This window comes from Sciurus vulgaris, assembly GCF_902686455.1.
Source record: "Sciurus vulgaris genome assembly, chromosome: 12".
In the NCBI taxonomy this organism is placed as follows: domain Eukaryota; kingdom Metazoa; phylum Chordata; class Mammalia; order Rodentia; family Sciuridae; genus Sciurus; species Sciurus vulgaris.
In genome coordinates, this window is record NC_136473.1 from 2,009,794 (window position 1) to 2,032,367 (window position 22,574).

Below are 22,574 nucleotides of genomic sequence, written 5' to 3' on the forward strand. Positions count from 1 at the left end.
TGGGGCAGCAGCAGTGGCCCGCCCTGAGTGGGGTGCCCACCTCTAGCCAGCCATCTCCAGGATTTTCCTTCTGTCGCCTCAAGCAAGTCCTCTAAGCAAGTGCTCCCAGTGGTGCCCAGTCATCGTGTCCTCCCGCCCGACTGCCTTCTGGTCACCGAGGACTCATGGCAGATCGTCCCCCCCACAACCATTTCACTGCCGAACGTACAGCAGGACTTCCTGAGTGAAGGCCTGACTGGGACGTGCTCCTGGACTCCGGGCCTGCTCCGTGTGACCTGGCAAGCAGTGTTCAGCCTGCAGACGCTCACCGCGCCGGGGCTGTGTGCCGGGCCCTCAGGAGCTGCTGGATTCAGGGACCGTCGGGAATGACCATGCTCCTGCCCTCAAGCAAGCAGGACTCTAGGCGAGACCAAGGCCGACAGGCAGGTCCACAGGAGCAAAGTGAAACAGGGCGAGTGGATCTGAGAGCATCCGTGGGGGTGCAGGGAGCTGGACAGAGACAGACCCTGTGAGGAGGGGACAAATGCAAGTGAGGGACGGTCCTGCGGCCATCAGAGGACACGTGCCCCATTCAGAGGGCAGCAACGGTGAGGCTGCTTGTGCTAGAGCCACCAGGGGTCCCTGGAAAGTATCTATCAAGGCTAGAGGGTAGACACTCAGCCTTGGAGACAGATGCCCTTTGCCACACTGCTCAGCTCTGTGATTGTCATTCTGTCAGCACTGGCAACACCTGGATGACCACAGGCAAGTGCTGCCGTGGGGCTGTGTATCTGGACGCTGGACTGCGGGCTTCAGCCGTTTCATTGTGATCACACTGTGTTCTTCTCTTCATCATTTTTAGTATGAAAACGGCTGGAAGGCCTGACAATACGGAAGGCCCCATCTGGCCCAAGGGCCATGGGTGCACACCTCTGTTTGCAGGGCATCGGAAAGGAGTAGGAGGAAACAGCTGGGCGTGGGGTTAGGGAGAGAAAGAGGGGCCACCCTCTCTGCTTTGGGGGCCATTCTGGAGCTGATGGGTTCCGACACCCCCAGAAACGCCTGTCTGGAGTTTTAGAACCCATGCTTCAGGCCCATTCTGAAGGTCGCTGTGCAGCCTGGAGGGAATTCCTTGCCTTCTCTGACCTTCTGCTTCCTTATCAACAGAAGGAGGACCTGGGGAAAGTGATCTCCAGAAATCACCTGGGCTCTGACCCGCAGGGATCGGATCAGTCTTCGCATTTTTCTCTCCAGCTAAGTCTGACCTTCAGTGCGTGGCCAGCGACCCAGCACGCCCAGGCTGCTGCTGACCTGGGCTGAGTCCACGGTCAGACAATACTGCATCTGCTCCTTCCCCTCCTGCTGCTGAGGACATGCAGGGCAGGGGAGCTGGGCTGTCTGTGAGCGACCCTCCTGTGGGTTCCCCGACGCTGTGGCTGCTGCTGCCCCCGAAACCCTCCCTGGAGCTGCTGGTGAACCCCCAGTTCTCCACCTCTGCCAGTGAGGCTCGGGCCTGAGAGGGAAGTGCTGCAGCCACACGGTCACCTCTCCCCGCCCTCCCCAGCTGAAATGGGCGGTGGCTCCCGGCAGAGTGGACACCTGGTGTGTCAGCAGGGCAGGGAGGGACCCTTTGAAGCGTGCCTGGGGACTGCACGTGCCTTCCCTTCTGTGGCTGCCCCTTTCTCTTCACAGGGGAACATTTGGGAACGTGAGCGCCTCCTGGTGGCCAGTGCCACCTGCTGTCAGCCTGCCAGGGCTCAACACCTTGTGAACTCACTTCTCCCTCCCTCCTTCCTTCAAGGCCCCCTCAGAGGCAGGCCGGGTTGGAATAAGGAAAGAAGCGTGGGCAACCGATCGATGGGCTCCGCCTGGAAGCACGTCACAGGGTGCTGGGACCCTCGGCTGAGCCTCACGTTCCGCCGCCTCATTCTCAGGCTGGGCGAGCATTGTGGGCTGCCAGGGCCGCCAGACGGGGCGGTGGGGCCTCTCTCTGCCTCCTCCCTGCCCAGAGGACTTCCGCTCACTGCCGGTCACTGCGTCAGGAAGAAAGGCAAAGGGCTGTAACCTGAGTGAGGCCCCATCTGGGAAAAAGCCGCGAGCGACACAGCGTGAACCAGTGTTTTAAAGTGAACACTCAGCTTGAACACTTCTTCTTGACATCAGGAAGCAGGCCTTCTTCTGCAGCAGGAGGAAACATGCTTTGCCCACCTGCCCCAGACATAAATAGTTACCACTCAGGTACTGGCCTTCATCAGCTTGGTTGTGACTGAGTTTCTGTCCTGCCGCCTTATCACAGGGGGATGGACGCCAACTTCTCAAAATACCCTACTCCAGTGCAGCCGACCCTGAAGGAGGAAAGCAAATGTAGCTTCCCAGTGATTCTGGGAAGGGGACTCACAGTTGTGGATCGTGACAGAGATGGCACCTTCCTCAGCAGCGTCTTCAAGGTAGGGAGTCTGGCGGAGAGCGAGACAGGACTGAAGGGCAGAGGCGAGATGCATCACGAGGGGTTCACCGTCTGCACTGTTAGAAGGAACACGCCTCTCACTGCCGTTTACAAACGGATAGTAGCGTGGTTTATGATTTTGATTGTTCTAAAACCCTCCCATGCCCCAAAGAATTGCTTTCTGTTTTCCGATATGAATATTTGAAAGGTTTTAAAATGTTTGACTGATTCTCAGATGGTAAACTAAAGGCAGCTGTGATACTGTTGGCAAATCGAAAGAATAACAGAGTTAAGAACAAAGTTCAACCGGATACCACCCCCACGTACCCCCTAAGTCTGTGTCGTAACTGTGCTGCCAGCACCGTGATGAAGAATATGTCCGCTTCCACTCTCCATCTGAGGCAAGCACGGTGCAGTCAGAAACCCCCAGCCTTCTACCCGACTCTCATAAGAAACGTGGATCATCCTGCTGGGCATGGGGAACGCACCTGTAATGCCAGCAGCTCAGGAGGCTGAGGCAGGAGGATCACCAATGTGCAATTTAGCCTGGGCAATTTAGGGAGGCCCTGTCTCAAGAAAAGATTTACCGGGGCTGGGGATGTACATCAATGGTAGAGCACTTGTCTATCACGTGTGAGGTCCTGGAACCCCCAGTACTACAAAAAAAAAAAAAAAGTGTCATCACCCCCACACAACAAGGGTGTTCAGCTCTAACATCAGATCTAGATTGTCATTATGAAGCATGACTGCTGAGTCCAGCGTGTGCTCCCTACCTGTGACGCCCAGTCTAGGAGCACATGAATCTCACCGGCAGGAGGGGCTGGAGCGTGGGGGACAGCTCACGGCAGGGCTGTTCCCCCAGTGTGTGTCTCCATTCTGCCAGGTTAGCCTGATGGTAATGATGCTGAACAGCTAGGCGTATTTGACAAGAGCTAAGACTCTTTACCAATATCAATCCATTCGTGAATTGCATCACTACTGCGTGGTCTGTCTTATAGCTCAATCAGATATTTATTAGGTGTTGAAGCAGAAAGATTTATTTGCCTTACCTTTAAAAGTATTTCTACAGCTCCATGGTGAATAAGTATAAGCTAATTTTCAATAGTTATGGATCAAAAGTAACAAGTTTGTGTTGCAGTTTTTAAAAATCCTATTTGTTGGAAGACAAAGATTCTTACGATTAAGTTGTGATTTTATACAACGTGATCAGCAACATACACCAATATTACAACTAATTTATCAATAGAAAAAATAAATTTCTAATTTTCAGTGCTATTCAATATGCAGTATGAGCAGAAGAGGATAGCTTCAGAAGACAATGGTGTCTTGTTGAGCATAGATTTAAAGGGTAAGTTGTACTTTTGAAAAACAAGCATGCCAGTTTACCTTCCATTCCAAACTATATTTCCTGAAGTGTACTGACCTGAAGTTAGGAAGCATCCGTAAGTTGATAAAAAAATTAATCAAACATTAATATCAAAGTAAGTACTCATTAAATACTAGGATCCACATAGCTTTGATCTCTTAGGTAATAAAAGTACACTGATAATTTTATTTGAGATCAAATAGGCACAAGATCTAAGAGATCAGGAACTGGTGAAAATGATTTCTGTGATGAGGTGTTTATCATTTCTTTTTCTCCTTGACTTACATATTGAGCTACTTCAACTTTACATGGTAGAGAACAATGTCTCATGTGAAATATTTATTTATTTAGGAACTGGAGACTGAACCCAGGGGCACTCTACAACTGAGCTATATCCCCAGACCTTATATTTTATTGAGACAGGGTCTCATTAAGTCACCTAGGCTTGTCCTGCACCTCTGATCCTCCAGCCTCGGCCTCTCCACAGCAGCCAGGATTGCAGGGTTACATAAGGGTGCCATCTCACCCCACCCAAGTGAGCCCATTTTTAGTTTATTTTTGTGTACTAAAGATTGAACCCAGGGGCACTTTACTATTGAACCATATTCCTGGCCCTTTTCCTGTTTTCTTTTGAGATGAGGTCTCCTAAGTTGCTTAGGGCCTCACTAAATTGCTGAGGCTGGCCTCAAGCTGGCCATCCTTCAGTCTCCGCCTCTGGAGTCGCTGGGATTACAGCATGCCCCACTGCACCTGGAGAAGTGAGACTCTGGAATGATCATTACAGGAAAGCATCTTGCTTTCTGAACTATGTTACATATCCATACTGAGTTTTGAAAATATCAATCTAAATCTGCTTTTTACCCCCGACAGGGCTGAAGATGGAACCCAGGCTCCTGAGCACACCAGGCAAGTGCCCCGCCCCTGAGCTGCACGCCCGGCTCTCGACTTCAGGTCTCCCTGTGTCACACTGTAAGTCTTTCCTAAAGCACAGGTGCCAGAACCGATTGTCCCTGGGCAGTCCCTGGTCCACCCTTCTCAGTGCTCCGACTTCATGACCCATTCATTTCACTCGCTAAATTCAGACCAGTGTGGATGATATCTCAGTTATTGCCCCTTCATTGTGCTCTGAATCAAAAATATGTTAAAATCACATAAAGTGTTCACAGTCCCCAACCATATTTTTTCTAAAATAATTTGTGAGATTCAGAGGGCTCCTCATTTCTTTAAACTTGGATTTGCCGGGTTACGTCCAATGAGGTCTGTGGGGAGGACGTCCCACACTGGAGTCCTCCGGCTACGAACTCCTGCTGGGATAGTCTCACTCTACCTGAAAGTCGAGTGACCGGGACACTCGAGTAGCCCAGGGCCGCGGCTGAGCCTGGGACCCAGGCTCTGTGTGACCCGTGAGGTTCCTGTTCCTAAGTGCTGCTCTGCCCCACAGGGAGCCCGAGTTCCCTGGGGCTGTTCCAGTCCTGGTAAATGCGTTCTTCTTTTTGAACCCTTCCATTTTTCTTGCTTAAATAAACTGCTAAATTTAACTTGTTTGAGGGTTTTCCTCTAATCAGGAAGTAGGGGATAGTCATGTAGTGATGAGTCTGTGATATTTATGTTTAAGGCCTATTCATATCTTGAAGGAATCTAATATTTAAGATAAAATGGTGTTTCTTATTAATGCTTGTGAAGCATATCATGCTTTTTCAGATTTTTCCTGCAAAACTTTCAACAGAAATTTGAACACAAATGAAAATAAAAATATAATGGTCAGCATACCTACATATGTGCAAAATAGCCTTCTGGGAAATAAAATTGGCATAATGATCTAAATCAAATTATATTTATGATAGAAATCACAATATTTGTTGTTACAAATTTTTTTGGGAAAAAAGAACCAGGATGCAATAAAATACAGAAAAACAATGTTCATGGTGGTTTTGAGTGTTCAAGTGCCTCTTCCTCGTTTCGGCCCAGAGAGGGCAGCGTTCCTATGAAGGAACGGATCCTGGCAGAAATGAAGGATGAGCACTCGCCTCCCAGAGACCAGCAGGTGCCGGATGCAGAGGGGGCTGGCCCTCCTGGAAGTCCAGGGGGCACTCTGAGCCCCATCCTAGGAGGGAGGACCTCCTCTGGGTCTTCAGGAGATTCACATGGGAGGCCAGACGACAGGGGCCCAGATCATTATGGCTGCCCTCTCCTCCCTGTCCCAGTCCAGACCTGTCCCCCTGCCACAAAGGAATCACATCAGAAAACCCAACCCAGAGGAAACAGGGTCCAGAGGGTCAGGATCAGACCCCTATGTTCAACAACCGATTGCTCTGTGAATGGATCAGGGCAGAATCTGCTGCTGTGCCTCCTGGGATGGTCTCCCAGGAAGGTACCCAGGTGGTGACCCCTGAGGCTATGCACCTGAGGGACCTAGACAGTCCATTTTGGTTTCAGTGGGCCTGAGTCCCTGGCCAGTCTGGATGAACATGTGCTTGGTCAGAGTAGGCAACCTGGGTGCCACAGGGCAGAGGGGCTGATCAGTCATGTGGACTCAGAGGTGGGTATGAGGGCTAACAGGGTGAGGTCCAGAGACGCTCCATCCTCTGGAAGCACAGGCTGCATCTGGAGCTGCAGGGTGCAGTGAGCTGGGAGGAGTGGAGAGCACCAGGCACTGAGGGGCTTTATGGTTCCTTACCCTGAAGAGCAAGAGATGAACTAGGTCTGGCAGAGCTCTGGACCAAGGCCCCACCTTCCCCCTCTGTCTCCCACAGTCCCTTGAGCCCCTGGGTTTGCCAGGTTTGGAACAAGATGCCTCTGCCTTATGACAGTGAACACAGAAGCCTGTTGTGGGACCTGTCATGGGGCGAGGAGACTCGGACACCCCCACAAGGCTACCGGACGGTACCTACTGCTCACTGGCCCCATCAGGTGGCCAGGCTGATTTGTCAGCCCCCTCCCCAGCAGGTAGGCTATGTCCTCACCCTGCAGTGCCCCAGAACATTGGGTCAGCTCGGTCCCGGCCATCAGCCCTGACATCCTCCTGTCTCACAGGCCTAGGGTGGGGACCTGCAGCTGGGGACCCAGGCCTGGCTCTCCATGCTGTGCCTGGCAAGCACCCCATCATCAAAACCTTCCTCCTGGGGCGGTGGGTTCTTGACCCCTGAGCAGGGCACTGAGGCAGCTGAGCTACCTGCAAGTCGCAGGCCTAGAAAGTATGGTCCCCTGCATCTCAGGCCTCAGGTGAAAGGCCACACTGTGGGCCGGCACCACACACACTCACACACAAACTCACACACACACACCTGCGCCTGGAACTCGCATCTGTTCTCCATTCCCTGAGGAATTCCTGCTCAAACTGCCGGATTCAGCTCAGCTCCTCCTCCACGAAGTCGCCCTGACATCCCTGCCTCACTGCGACCAGCGCGGCCCTGGAGGCCGCGAGCCCCACTCGGAGGACTGCCCAGCCCCTTTCCTGGCCCCTCTGCCTTGGTCCCCCTGCCCTGCCCTGGCCTCTGTCCCTCCTGCCCTGGCCTCCCTGCACTGCAGAGGTGCCCCGGGGTGGGGTCTAGGGCGATGGGTACAGCGCCCCCCCGCCCCCGCCCGCGAGCCCTCGGTGGCCCCGCCCCCTCGCCGCCCCGCCCTCTCCAGACCCTGACTCAGTTGCCCACGCTCACCGTTGATCCGTGTGGCTCAGGTGGCGGATGATCAGTGACCAAGGGCCCGCAGCCCACTGCCCAGCATGCGGTGGCGCTGAACAGGCCAAAGCGTGGCTTCGTGCTCCCTGTCGCCTGGACGCGTTGCAGCCCTGGTATGAAGTTCCCAGCTCAGAAACTAGGCCAGGTGTCCGGTGTCCGCCCTGTGCCCCTGCTGACCACCCTGTCTGCAGTGTGGCCCTTGTCTCCATGCCCCTGGGGTCACCTGGGGATGAGGAGCTGGCACCCATGGCCATGCTGCAGGCTGCAGTAGCCGGGATGCCTTGGAGTCTCTCCACGAAGCAGCAGGTAGGGAAGTTGCCCTGGGGTGGGGTCTGCCCTGGAGGCCAAGTCTGAGGGACAGGAAAGGGTGCTGGGTGGCTAGGCAGCCCGGGCGCTGGTGCAGGGCCCTGCTGCCCACTGCCCATTGTAGCCAGGGCTGGTGCAGAGGTGAAGGGCACATGGAGAAGCAGGGCCGCCTCTCCTGTGCCACCCAGCATGGGGCAGGGCTTCTGGGGTCACAGGTGTCCCCAGCCAAGTCCCCCATGGGTGTCACAGGAGGGCTGAGTTTCCAGGGTAGCTCCAACAGTGCCTGTTCACAGCCTGGTCAGAGTCTCTGGTTACCTGGTCAGTGCTTGACACTGCACCTGGTCAGGGTTATATGGCTAATGTCGCCGCTTATGTACCTGCTCATGGTGTCTAATTATTGTCTGTAGGAGCTCTGCTTATGGTGCCTTGCCAGTTGATAATGTCTCTGGTTCCTGTTTGGGCCCAGTCTCTGGGTAAGGACTCTTGACTATACCTGGTCTTGTATCTGGCAGAGGTTCTGGTTGCTGTACTGTGTTGTGGTATTGTCGTGGTATCTGGGTATTGTCTGGGTTTACGCTGCCCAGTCTTGGCCTCTGGTTAATGCCTCTGGTTACTGATCACAGTATCTGGCTAATATCTCTGGTTACTGTACCTGCTCACCTTTTATGGATAATGACTCTGGTTAGTCCAATGTCCAGGCTTATCGTACCTGGTCACAAGATCTGCTTTTCCATTTGCTTACTGCTCACAGTATTTGGTTGATGTCTCTTGTTACTGAACCTGGTCATGGCGACTGGCTAATTTTTTTGGTTCCTGTACTGTCATGGTATGTGGCTAATGTCTCTGGTTGCTGGACCTGGCCACTGTACCTGACTAGCATCTGTGGTTACTGTTTCTGGTCACAGTGTCTGGCTCATGTCTCCCGTACTCTACCTGGTCATGGTATCTGGGTAATGTCTAGTTAGTGTGTCTTGTCACAGGATATGTTTAAAATCTGGTGACTGTGTCTGATCATGGTACCTGGATATTTTTCTGTGAGCCGTACTTATTCAAGGTGTTTGACCCATTTCTCTGCATATTGTACCTGTTCACGGTATCTGAACAATGTCTCTGGTGACAGTAGCTGGACACTGAATCTGGGTAATGTCTCTGTTTACTGTACCTGGTAAAAGGTTCTGGCTAATGTCTCTGATAACTATACCCAGTCACAATATCTGGCTCTTGTCTCTGTTACTCTATCTGGTCACCATGCCTGTGTAATGTCTCTGTGTCCTGGACCTTTTCATGGTATCTGGCTAATGTCTGTCAATACTACCTGGTTATAGTATTTGGCTAATGCCTCTTTTCACTGGAACATATCACAATATCACAGTCTCTGCTTACTGTTTCTGGTCAGGTATCTGACTAAGGTCTCTGTTTACCGTACATTGTCAAAATATTGGGTTATTGCATCTGTGTACTATACCTGGTCACGGTATTAGGGTACTGTCTCTGTTCACTTCATCTGGTCACAGTTCCTGGCTAACGTCTCTAGTTACTTAACTGGTATGGTTATCTGACTAATGCCTCTGGTTACAGTAGCTACTCGTGGTAGCTGGGTAATGTCCAGTTACTGCATCAGGACTCAGGGTCTGTCTAATGTCTGTGTCTACTATACCTGGCCATGGGATCTGGATTTTGTCTATGATTACTTTATATGGACTTGGTATCTGATTATTTCCTCTGGTCACTGTTCTTGGTCATGGTATGTATTTAATTGTTTGTGGTTGCTGTACCTGGTCATGGTATCTGGCTGATGTCTCTAGTTACTACACCTGGTACATATCTGGTGTGATGGTTAAATCTGAATTGACAACTTGATGGGATTAAGAGATGCCTAAGATTAAAAGGCTTCTGGATCTCAAGGAGGTTGGTTCCAGGACTGATTGGCATGTGGGACAGCGAACTGAGGTGGAGTCCCGCCCTACATGTGGACAGCACAGTCCAGTAGGGTGTGGCCTGGATGGAACAACAGTGGAAGAACAAGCAAGCAGCAGAGCGGGCTCCACTCTCCTTGAGCAGGTCTCTGATTACTGCTGTGATTGCCCGAGGATGTCAGATTCCAGCTCCTTCACGCTCCCAAAGGGGACTCTGACCAGTGACTCTCCAGGGAGTGTCCAGACTTTGGTCCTGAACTGGAGAGGCGTCATCGTTCCTCTTATTCTGAGGTTCCCGCTTCATGGACTGAGCAGCTACTGATCCCTCCAGCTCTCCAGCCTGCAAATGGCCACTGCGGGACTGTCCGACTCTGATAGCGTGAGCCAGTCTAATAAATCCCCATTTATAATCACATAGATCTATACATATTTTTGTTGTTGTTGTTGGTTCTGTTCCTCTTGAAACCCTGACTAATACATCTGGCTGGTGTCTTTGGTACCTCGTTATTGCCTCTATTTACTATAGCTGATCACAGTACCTGGGTATTGTCTCTATGTAGTCTACCTGGCCATGGTATCAGGACAGTGTCTCTGGTTAGTGTCTCAGGTCACAGTATCTGGGTGGTGTCTGTGTTTTCTGTACCTGGTCACAATATCTCTCTATTTTTCTGATTATTGTACAAGGTCACAGTAGAGGCTAAAATCTGGTTACCACACCGTGTCACAGTATCTGAGTATGATTTTTGTTTACTGTCCATGTTTATTTGACTCTGTTGGCTTGGGCGTCTGGCAAGATGGAACATGATGGCAGGGGGAACGTGGTGGAGTAATCCCGATGACCTCACTGTGGCCCGGAAACAGAGATAGGGAGGGAGGGAGAAAGGAGCCTGGGAAAAGCGAACAAAACGTACCCTCAAGGGCATCCCCAACCACCGGTATCCTCCTCCAGGCTGTACCTGACCATCCCAAGAGCCCACTGAGTGCCGAATCCATTGTCAGTCGCATGATCCATTTCTGAGGTCAGAGCCCTTATGATGCTGCCCCTGCCTCAGGCCTCACCTCTGAGCTCTCAACACGTGGCTTATGAGAAACAATTAACACCCAAAACATAACGTTCTGCCCCGGACCCCAGACTGTGGTCCACCAGACAATGCAGACTGCATGTGGCCAACCTCCAGGAACCCCCTAGTTCTAAGGTGGCTCAAATATCCAGGTTGCCCCCCGTCCCCCAAGACTCGAGGCAAACTGTGGGATGGGAGCCACCGTAAAATCAAAGCAGCAATTTGTGCTCCCAGTCCAATGCACAGGGTGCATATCCCCATTCCCAAAGGAAGGACGGAAAATGGTCAGGAGCATGGTCAAAGCAAGACCGCGGCACGGCGGGGCAACGGCCATTCCTAAAGTTCCATGTTCGGCATCCGGTCACGATGCATGATGAGTGACAAAGGCTTGTGCAGCCCCCACTCCCCCAAGGCCACCTTCCTGGCTGGCGCTGCTCCTGCTGCAGCTTTCCTTAGCAGATGTGCCCCCTCCCGGCACCTCCGACTTCCTGGGGTCCATTGCAGCTTGCCCTCCCCTCTCGCTCCTCTCACCGCCTCTCGGGGGTTCTCCTTAAGGACTCCCCCCGCTACACACTTCTGTCCTCCAGGCTTCCTTTGACATCGTGGTGGAAGTCTGTGGGACCATGCACCTCTTCTGCACACCTGTAAAGAGGGCACCCCGGGGGCCAGCCCGCCCCAGGCCTGTGGCGTGTGGCTGAGTAAGCTCTGAGAGACGAGGGCTGGACCTGGGAGGAAATCCCGGCAACCCACGCTCTAACAGCGCTGTGCAAACACAGCGCACTGGAACTTTCTTCCGAAAACAGACTTCCAAATGACTTCACGTGTTAAACACTTGAGGAGGGCGGAGGGTGAGAAACGCTCAAAGCAGCTTTCCTGCCAAGTGTGAACCACCTGCCTTCCTTCTATGGCATTAATTATTCAGCAGCCACATTCTCCTGGGTCTCCAATGTACACCTTCTATTTCACCCCCCTTTATTTTGGAGTGGGGGCAGGTACCAGGAAGTGAACTCAGGGGCACTCAACCACTGAGCCACATCCCCAGCCCTAGTTTGTATTTTCTTTGGAGACAGGGTCTCACTGAGTTGCTTAGCGCCTCACTGTTTCTGAGGCTGGTTTGGAACTCTCGATCCTCCTGCCTCAGCCTCCTGAGCTGCTGGGATTAGAGGCATAAATCTCCATGCCTGACACAGCTTCTATTTTCTAAGGAAACTACAAGTTTCAGAAATATTTCTGCTCTGTGTCTTCCTCCTATTTCTCCCCGTAAATCTGTATAAAAGCAGACAGCAATCCCCACTCCAAAGCCTGAATGCTGGAAAACGGAAATTTCCTCCACAAGATTGATGATTCTGTGATCCAGCACAGTCCCACACAATGTCTGCCAGCATGGACAAAACACACACAGGTTCTTGGCCAGAGTGTAACATGAATCACGCCTGTTCCAGTTACTGAGTCCTCCTGTCCTGTGGAAAGCACTTCAGCAGAGTCCTTAGGGTTGTGTTCCTGTCAGCTGTCAGCAATGTGAGCCACCCAGGTATCACCTGTGTGGTCCATTTACAGAAATCTCATCATTGCTAGTCCGTCTCCCAAATCGTTCCACATGATACAGTCAGACACGTCCCGAAACCGCACGGAAGCACGTGGAAGGTACCGTCACAGCAGAGATTCCATGTCGTCGTACCAGGTGTCCATGCATTAAGATCGAGTCGCCCTCACAAAACAACCGTGGAAGAAGGAAACTACAGATAGGTTTGTGAGGCACATGACTTCAGTGCACAGGTGTGTGGCCCCATCCTCGGGACCTCAGAAGGAAAAAACAGGCAGGGAAGGGGGAGAGAAGGAAAGACGGGCATCACCAGGTGGCCGGGACGGAAACAGAGGGAGGAAGGAGCAGGAAAAGCACTTCTCGTCCTCACACGCCCGCCTGCTGCTCCGGTGGGTGCTGCCCAGGTGAGCACAGACTTCTGGGGGCGGTGCCCTCCTTGCAGAGTCGGGGCTGGGCAAGCTTCCTGTGGCTGGAGGGTGGTCACGTGGCGGGGCGGTGCAGCCAGGGAACAGTGGCCACAGCAGGGCCCTCTGGAGGTGCCCCACAGCCCAGAGGACTCCAAGGGCCTCACGAGGTGCCAGGCTGTGGGCCGCCCTGGGGATGGAATGCAGACCCTACCAGTGGCCTCCCGTCCCTGCCTCTGCCTGGCGAAGACAGAGAAAGGGGAAGGTGCCAGGAACAAAAACATGCCCCTCCAGAGCTTGTCCAGGGACCCGTTTCCTCCCACCAGACCCCTCCTCAGGTCCCTAAGCCTTCCCCATGGGCCATCACGCTCCAGGTTCGCCCACGAATCGATCGTTTGTGAGGTCACAGCCCTCACAATCCAGTCAGCTGCCCTCTGGTCCAGTGGGGACCAAGCCTTCTGCACAGGAGCTACCCGGGGACCTTGAAGGGTCAGACGGGAGGCGAGGCCGCTGACTCTGCCTAGCAGTGGCTTCAGTGTAGGCCCTGGGTTCAAAGGATTCCACGAGATCCGTTCTCTACCACTGACCCTCCTTGTCCTGTGGACATGACCCTGGCCCCTGGCCCCTCAGAGTTCTGGCTCCCCCAGTCCTCACTGAGCCCCCGCCGTTCAGGTGCCTCTTTGTGCTGAGCCCTGAGGGCACATCCACCCAGGAGACCAAGTGGATTTGTGTCCAGGACCCAGAGGGACCCGGGATCTGGGCCTGCAGACCACAGGACCGGAGAGGGAGGTGGACCCGGGAGAGGTGGACCCGGGAGAGGTGGACACGGTAGCACCCCTGACGTGCTCTCCCCTGCCCTCTTTCCTTCTCCCCCATGGTAGTATCAGGAGACCCCAGGGCCCAGGCAGGGTCTCCGGCCAGCCGTGCCGACTTGCAGAGTGTGTGCTGCCCCGGGAGAATTACCAGGTGTGAGCTTCTCACGGTGGATTTCTACACATACTTCAATGGGGTGTAATTCCCACATAACAGATCATTTCAGAATTCTTTGTTTGGGGGGTGGGTGTACCAGGGATTGAATCCAGGGGCACTCAACCACTCAGCCACATCCCAGCCTTTTTATTTTGAGACAGGGTCTTGCTAAGTTGCTTAAGGCCTCTCTGAGTTGCTGCACCTGGCTTTCAATTTGCCATCCTCCTGCCTCAGTCTCCAGAGTCACAGGGATTACATGTGAGTGCCACGGTGTCTGGCCATTTTAGAATTCTGAAAAAGAGGAGAGGGGATTCCAAATTCCCTATACAAAGGCAGCATAACATGCCTTCACAAGACCAAAATATCTTTAAATATGCCCAATCAAAACTAATGCTGTTATGGTTTGCATGTGAGGTGTCCCCAGAAGCTCCTGGGTTAAAGCAGGAATATGCGAAAGTGACACATTTGGATTATGAGAGAGGTGTAATTTGAGTGGACTGTGCTAACCATAGGCAGGTAGGTTGTGCCTGGAGGAGGTGTGTCATGCGGACTCTCTTGGGAATTGGACTAGAGGCCACACATGTTATATTCTGCAAAGAACTTGGTGACATTTTGCCCAAGTCCTGAGACTTTGTGTGATGCTGAATTTAAAACTGGTGGAGGAAATTTCAAGTCTACACAGCATTTAGGCAGTGGCATGACAGTTTACTATGAGAGGGTTTTTAGACAGTTGTACTATGAGGATTAGGAGCATAAAGTGGAGTGGAAGGATTTTATAAATTTTCAGTTTGGTCAGAAAAGTATATGTAAAACTAGAGCCAAGGAAGTTGTGATCGTTAAGGAGATTGTAGCTACCAAAGAGGTTCTAAGAGCCTTATACAGAGACAACAGGAAATGTGACATGAGGGTGTGTCAGGAATTTGCAAGACCACACCCACTTCAGGCTCAAAGACCTAGAAGAGAAAAAGTCCTTTGAGAAGAGATCTTTGGGGCACCCTTCTTGCACAGCAGTGTCTACGAAGATGTTTCATCATGATTTCAGGGTGCACAGCTCTTGTGCAAGCTGTGTGCAGTAGAGCCATCCAGAGGCAGGGCAAGTGAAAACACCAGGGTGTGTTATCCATACCTGATGTAGACTTGTATACATCTGTCTTTGAGTGTATAGTTATATTTATTGCCGGAGAGAAACAAAGTAAACTCTCAAGCAAGGAAACAGATGGGTGAGGGATGGAGGAAATGTGGGGGGGAATTTAACTCCTCAACCTATCCTGTTGGTATACATGCCCCTTAAAAAATATGCAGTTTATTGTTAAAATATGTAAAAATCTGTAGAAATAATGGGGATACACAAAGAAACTTCCCTAAATTCTTTCTACAAGGATCCTATGCATGGAAAGCATTTGAAGATGAAGGCATTAATCCAGAGAAGAGTAAACAGAAGAATATTAACATAGATCAAGCTATGTAGGAAACACAGGTTTCTGGCATTGTCGTTGATATGAAGAGGGTCAGGATCATGTATAAATGGAAGCTGGGGCTCAGAATCTACCCATGGTACAATACCAAAATATGTCAATATTTTTTGAAGATATTTAATTTCAAATATTTGAGTGCTAGGTTGAAGTTTTGTTTTGTTTTGTTTTGTTTAAGGTATTAAAAAGTGAAAAATAAGCCAAGAAGCCCCAGTAGGATAGTACTGGACATCTGCCCCAGCGAGGAGCTAAGTCCTATAGGTTCTGCACTGCTCTGGTGGTGTACGTTTTTAAAAAAGATATTCCTGCTGTTAGTATTTTAAAATTCTGTGCAAGGAATTGTCCGGGAACATCCATCCAAGAACTACTTCCCGGGGCCTTCCCTCATTCAGCCCTCAGCTTCCCGGCGTGGAGAGCGATGCTACAGAGATCAGGACAACTTCAGGCTGCCCCGGGGTTGGGGGGTCAGGAAACAGTCCTGCACACTGCTGCCGCCCTCCACAGGTCCCGAGGCGATTCGTGTTCATTGGCACCTGCGGGGCGAGCAGAGCAGCTCCTGAAGGTAACAGAGACACCCAGAAATCAGGCAGGCCCCACCAAAATGACCTTGGGCTCTGGAAATTCTTCTAGAGAACAAAGCCAGAAAATAAGCCTCCAAGGAGGCAAGAGAAAGCAGCCACCAGGATGCAGGTACGAGTCGCAGGTTCCGCACGCATCCCAAGGGACGAACGTCCAGCCAGGGCGTGGCAGAGTTCAGGAGGAGAAACATCAGGAGATGGTTCATAGGACAGAGAGGGGAGAAGAGAGACCCCTCTAGGGGAGAAGCGGAAATGCAGGGGTCAGGTGCTGGATTAGCACATGCCACAGGCGGAGGCTGGAGAGAAGTGCAGGGTGTATTCAGCAGCCTCTTCCAAGGAGTGCAAGGGCCGTTTGATATTCCTCACTAATCGTCACCACTTTCACCATACTCTTAAGGGATTACATTAATAGTCCTCGATTTCAGGCACAGATTTTAAAAATGGGAGTTGAAACAAAGACGGTGGTCTCCAAACAGGTCAACAGTCTAGTGACTCTTGTCCTGTGTCCTCGTCTAGTTTCAGGATGGACGCCCCTCCCTCCCAGATAAATCTGACACACAGGAAAACCACACTGTGACCAAATGAAGGCCATGAAAGGGCCTGCGGAGCAGACGGTGCAGAGTAGGAAAGTCAGCAGCAAAGCAGGCTGGGGCAGACCCGGTGAGGAACAGACCACAGGAGCGCAGCGCGCACGTTTACCCCACCATCGTGGGAGGGCGACTTGCTCTTTCCTCTTATCACCTCTGTCCTCTCTGTCCTTGGTTTAATATTTTCAACAGGTTGGGAAGAATTAGTCATTATGTTTGAAACCAGTCCAGTACATTGTGAGTAAAATACGACTACTTGTAACGATACAAATGTACAAAAAACGGGATCCGGGAGTGGCATGGCAGCCTTCCTATCTGAGCCCAAGGTCACGAGCCCTGCAGTTGACTTCAGAAGGGACATCTTCAAGGTCTGAACAACCTTGGCTCTCTGGACCCCTCAGTACTTTACATTGTTGCATTATTTTTTTTTTTCAAATTTCAACATAGGTAGTTTTATTGTATGTTTCTTTTAGAAGTTGATTTTTAAAAAGTGTGTAGAAATGAAAAGTTTCAAACTGCATAAATATATTATACCATGTTACCAATTCACCAAATCAAAAACAACTGCCAAGCTGAATAATAAGTTACAAAGAAATAATAATTCTGGCTTGTACAGAAATGCGCAGTGTTTTCAAAGCTCTTAACAGTTACCTACTAATACAAATCTCCAAAGCTTAGTTGGAAGATGAGTTTCACAGTAATGTAATTTTAACTTCCATTTACATTCATTTTAATATATTACTAAGATGTTTATTCTATGTCACAATGGTGCTTTCCAGTGTTCACAATTTACAGTTTCAATTTGTACATATGTAACTCACTAACATAAGGGACAGTTCTTCCTGTTACAAACTATCCCCAAGAAGAGAAATAAAACTCCACCCTACATAGAACTCTGAACATGGTATGACTTAAAACAGATTAATGCAACATGGTTTTTAATATTTTAGCCATTTTCTAAATACCAGCATGTAAACTTGCCTATTTAATATGACAGCTACAACTTTATTCACTGAGAAATTCTGCATTAACTTTATTCAACCATTTTTATCACCTTATCATAAAAATCTCTTGCTGTTTCAGTGAATTCCAAACTGTGTGTGTGGGTGTATAGATAGATAGATAGATAGATAGATAGATAGATAGATAGATAGATAGATAGATAGATTTCTTTTTTGAGAAGAGGAAGGAAGCAAGGTGATAAATATACTGTAAACAGAAAGTTCCCCCCAAATTAAGCCTTTATAAAAAAATTTTCTCTTCTATACTATTTAACACTTTTAAAAAGTCAGTTACAAAGTTCCATTTTTAACAATAAACAAATATATTACTGGAAGGTCAGTCTGCTCCACCTTTCTGGGACCTAAAATTCTGAGTATGTGAACAGAAGACTAAAATAATTCAACATTAAATTTCCAAATTTATAACTGTTATATGATTTGACTGGACTAATTAAAGCAGACAGAAATATACAATTCAGTAGGTGGTTGGTTATTTTGCTTTTGGGGGTAGGTGTAGGACCCCCCAAAAGGAAGACCCTTACTTGAGTCTCAGGATGGTGCGCTCCAGAAAACACGAGAGACCCGCTTGATGCAAAAGCACGAGGCACTTTAATAACGGAGCTCCGGGCCAACACATATCTCATGCAGGAGATAGAGGAGTTGACCACGAGGCTCAGAAATCAGGGGTTTATATAGGAAAAGTTAGGGAGTTTGGCGCGGGTACACATAATTGGCTGATTCAAACATAAGCGGGCACATGACTACATTGATTACATCAGCAAGTAGTACGTGCAAATTGACATTCCAGCAATGTGGTAGGGCAGTTTATTTTGGTTAGCAGGGGTCAAGTTAACCTTAAAGAAAAGGGAAGAAGGGGGAAAGTGGGTGACACCAGATGGTGCACGGCCTTGTGGAGATTGTTTATCCTCCATGGCCAGTTAGTTTTTGATGATTTGGCAGTCTTATTTTAGGCTTGTTTAGGTATGTTCAGGCCTCAAGCCAGTCCCTCTTTGTTTCTTTTTCTAAGTTCATTTGCTAGACTACAGATTCTGTGCTTTACTTATGGGCACTTAAATTTTAACTCCTTCATAGGTAGTCAAAAAACAAAGAGTAACAAATGAAGAAGCAAAAAAGTTTTGTGGATGAGGGATCACAGAGTAGTTTAAACCTCTGAAATCCACTTGACCTATCACTTCAGGTCCAAGATGAAGTTTTTTGAATAGTCCCCATTCTTCCTTTGAGTATCAAAGTGATTGGTAGTCACATCTCCAAGTACAATCAAAGTTTAACAGCCTGTTGAATGAAATATTAATAAAGTCGAAAAGACAGACTAAATTTCAAACTAGAATAAAAATCTACTCAAGTATTACATTCAGTTTTCAAATCATTTACTAACATGAAAACAGATTTGGCTTAACTCATTCTTGCACACACTCACACCCACAGACACCCTAGTCACTGATCTGCTTGCAACACAAGGCCATATAATCAGAGATGACATTCTCCAAGCCAAACTTTAAATAGATTAAAAAAAGTAATTTCTAATTTTTACAGAAATGCTTCTTCAAAAAATATTTTCTCTCACTCCCTCATCTCCTATACTGAAGGAGGTATACTGTTTTTTGTTTTGTTTTTTAAAATTTCTCAAGCTAAATCTGAACCCTCAAAATTGATTCCAGGCAGAAAAATCTTTGTAAATTAAAATCGAAAACAAAAATAGAAAAATTATATTTTATATAGGTGTGTGTGTATATATATGTATGTATTTATACTGATTGGAATCCTCCAGCATTTAAAAATCACTTTAGAGATGAATTTTTGGGATTCTACTCCTCACAACTCCAAAATCCATAATGATTTAAGGACATACTTTGTTTCCTTCCTGGCTACTCACTCCCCTCCAAAACAGTTCAATATAGCCACAGCTCAAGTTTAATGGGAAAAGAGAAAGTTTTTGAATAGTTTTGTTTTTTTTATTTCACTTTGGTGATCTGGGTGGCACATATTGCTCTTTGCCATTACGTCGAGTCACTCCCTGAGGTATAGCCCTATGGCTAAACTGGCGTCTCTGTTCCCTGATTTTTCCAGCTGCTCCCCTGGGAATGGCATTGCCTCGGAAGCCAGAATAATCCTTACTAGCCCTTGCTTCTGGCTTCTCATGTGATTTTTCAGTGGACTTCTCAGGAACTCCAGTCTCCTCATTTTTGGTGGGAGACACAACATTGGAGCGAAGTTCCCGTAGTGGCTGCACAAGAACTGGAACTGGCTCTTTAGGGGGCTTCTGGCACACTTCAGCATAACTTAACTTTCGAGGTTCCTGTAGGGTCACAGCTCCAGATGCATTTATGTTACTATTACTTGGTGAAGCAGTATTTGCCCGTGATGTCTTTGCAGTGCTTGGGGAAGAAACTGGTATAGTCATCGGATTGAGAATGTCCTTCTGAACAGTGGATTCCTCTATCAGATTCTTTTCTTGCTGAGTTGTGCTTAATGCAGGAAGCTCAGCTGTACATGGACTGGTACTCATATTGAGTTGCTAGGCAGAAGTGCAGTCTGTTTCCTCATCCTCTGCAGGCACTGGGCAACTAATTCTCAAGTCTTCTTTATCCTTTTCTTTGTAGACACCTTTAACAACATCAGACATTCTGTTCTCCAAAATCAGTTCACCTGGCATTCTTGATAAACTGCCAGGTAATGGAGGAAAGTTTGAAGCTAGTAAGTCAAACTTTGGTGTTGGAGCCTTTGTTTCAGCTGTTGAAGGATGGGGTTTTGGGATTCTGTCATCTTCTCGCCGTCTTCGACCTCTGAAAACAGTTCTCCTGCCCCTACCATAGTCCCCATTCTGTTCCACTTGTAAAACAGGAGTCTCCTTGGGAAGTTGAGTTTGCTCCTGATGCCCTGTTACCATAGGGTTATGCCGTTCGGGTGGAAAGTTCCTTGAACTAGATCTGTTCAATGGTCCATCCCCCAGTGACACAGAACCCTCTCTTGAATGTTCTGAACCACTGGATGACCTAAAATGAGGCTTCATACAATTTTTTTGGAATGGTCGACCAATATTCATAGCAGCAGCATTTGTTTTATAAGATCCTGGTGAATTAAAGCCATTCACAAAACGACCATTGGGAAAGGGAGCCAGTGGCGTTTCAAAATAGGGTGCAGGACTTGGAGACCAAGACTGAGGCACAAAACTATAGACTGAGGACTGTTGGTGAGGATTATATACAGGCTGCATCAAGACGGGTGAGGCATACTGTGCTTGAGTTTGAATGGGCTGACTGTACATACTAGAATCCATTAATCGATAACCATTCTTAGCAAAAAAAAGTGTTGATGGCTTTTATCCTTGCCATGACTGGCTTGCCCTGAAATGTTTTAACTTCTTCTTTTAAGTATTTAAAAGCCTGTTGTGCATCTGTGTCTGACTGAAAAGTGATATACCAGTTGCTATTGTGTGCAAACTCACAGCTTATCACTTCGGGGCAGTTTTCACTTTTAAACAAAGCTTTCACTTCCTCTACTGGTGTTGTTCCAGGAATCTCTCTGAGAATCACAGTACAACGCTTATGACTTGGTCTCACCTTCTCACCTTTCTCATCAACTTGTACCAGAGGAGAAGATCTCAACACTTCAAGAATTAGATCAGGATCTGTGGTCAGCTTTTTTATTTCTTCCATGTTGGCAACTGTCCAAATTGGGATGAACTGATCACTATCCATCTGAGATATCAAATAAAGATCCTTTGACAAGTTTTCTCATGAAAAACAGAATTCTAATTGTTTCTTTAGACATTCTTTTAGGTCTTCTGTAGCAATTGCTGAACTGCTTTCTCTGGAAACATCCTATATTTGGTAACTCAGCTCTTCAGGCCCTAGTATCATTCCATCAGTTGATTCTTCAGTGCCTGTGATTTCACAAGATGGAGAATACATTACTTCATATTCCTTACACGTATCTTCTGAAAGCTCAGCATTTCCTTCAGGATGAGACCCTGATGTGGCAGCTGTTTCATGCCAAGAGCTTTCAGTTCCGTGAGTCACAGGAGTGGCATCAGGAGTTCCAGGAGGAATTTCTTGCCATACTTTGGCATTAGGATTTAAACCAGTTCCTTTAGATGTCACCTGCGATTTACTATCAGAAACAGAAATCCCATGCCACTTAACCCCATAAATGCTCCACGAAGAGCAACATGTCTTCCTCCGCTCAGCCCAATCGTTCCCGCCGCTGCGACTCCAACTGGCACACCACATTGTTGCATTATGCAATGAAGTAATTCACCGTCCATTTTCTCAGCCCTGGCTGTGCTCTGTAACTTTGGGGACAATTAGGCAGGGCTCTGGTCTTGTCCAGTGATTAAGGTTGCAGAAATCCTACAACTCATGATTACTCTGCCAAAGGCTGGAAGCCAGCTGAAACTCAGAGTAAACAGCAACCTGACATCCAGACGGAATTCACCAGCGGTCGATGCCAATAAATGTTAACTTATTGCTGTATCCTCATCGTTGTTCTCTTCATTCACTGAACAGCACATCTCAGGGCATCAAAGTGAAGACCAGATTCATGGGCAAAGAGCCAGCTTCCAGGCTCACAAGCCACTCACAAGCAACGTCATGCTTCTTTGTGTTTGTAGTTATCTGACTACAGTGCTGAAGCCATGGATGACCTGCACAATGTGCAGAACACTCCTGGGACATCTTCAGATCCTCCATTGTGTGTCTTGCCCAGGCTCCTAGCTCCTGTAAGCCTCTGCTCCACGCTCTGTCCTGTCCAGCCTCTCCACACTCTTGGGTGTGGCCCCTTGTCCTGTTCACTCCGCCTCCCTGGCCCGTACCTGACCCATCTTTTCTTATACTCCTTTCCATTGCTATACAGCAGGTGCCAAATTCTAGTATACTGCATAGTGCACTTTCTTGTCTATTTCCATCTACAGCAGTCTCCATGGTGACGGGGCATTTTGCTTTATCCATCTTTATATCCCAAGTACCCAGGGGTACCTCTCTCCTGGCAGGCAAAGAATGTGAGTAGAAAGGTCATCTGATTCTTCCCACCCGCTCCCCTGTCTCTCTTACAAACCAAGGGGCTGAACCTACTGCTTGCACATCATTCATGCTGAATAAATAACAGTAACACTGGTGACAGCAGGATGTTCTCTGGTAATAACTGGGTTTGCTCAGAAGAGACTATGTTTTTGGATATAATGCACCTTCGAACCTGGGCAGTTACCATTCCAACTTCTAACTCTGACTGTCCTGTGGAATATTTTAAATTT

General features: G+C 48.8%; 1 pseudogene across 1 annotated transcript; it reads right to left on the reverse strand.

The window, feature by feature from the left end:
* Positions 1 to 19,268: 19,268 nt before the first annotated feature.
* On the reverse strand, positions 19,269 to 21,252 carry LOC306641734 (la-related protein 4-like; annotated as a pseudogene). Its single transcript has 2 exons — positions 19,914 to 21,252; positions 19,269 to 19,791 (listed from the first exon to the last, which is right to left on the reverse strand). The product of its transcript is annotated as a la-related protein 4-like (transcript).
* Between the last annotated feature and the right edge of the window lie 1,322 nt (positions 21,253 to 22,574).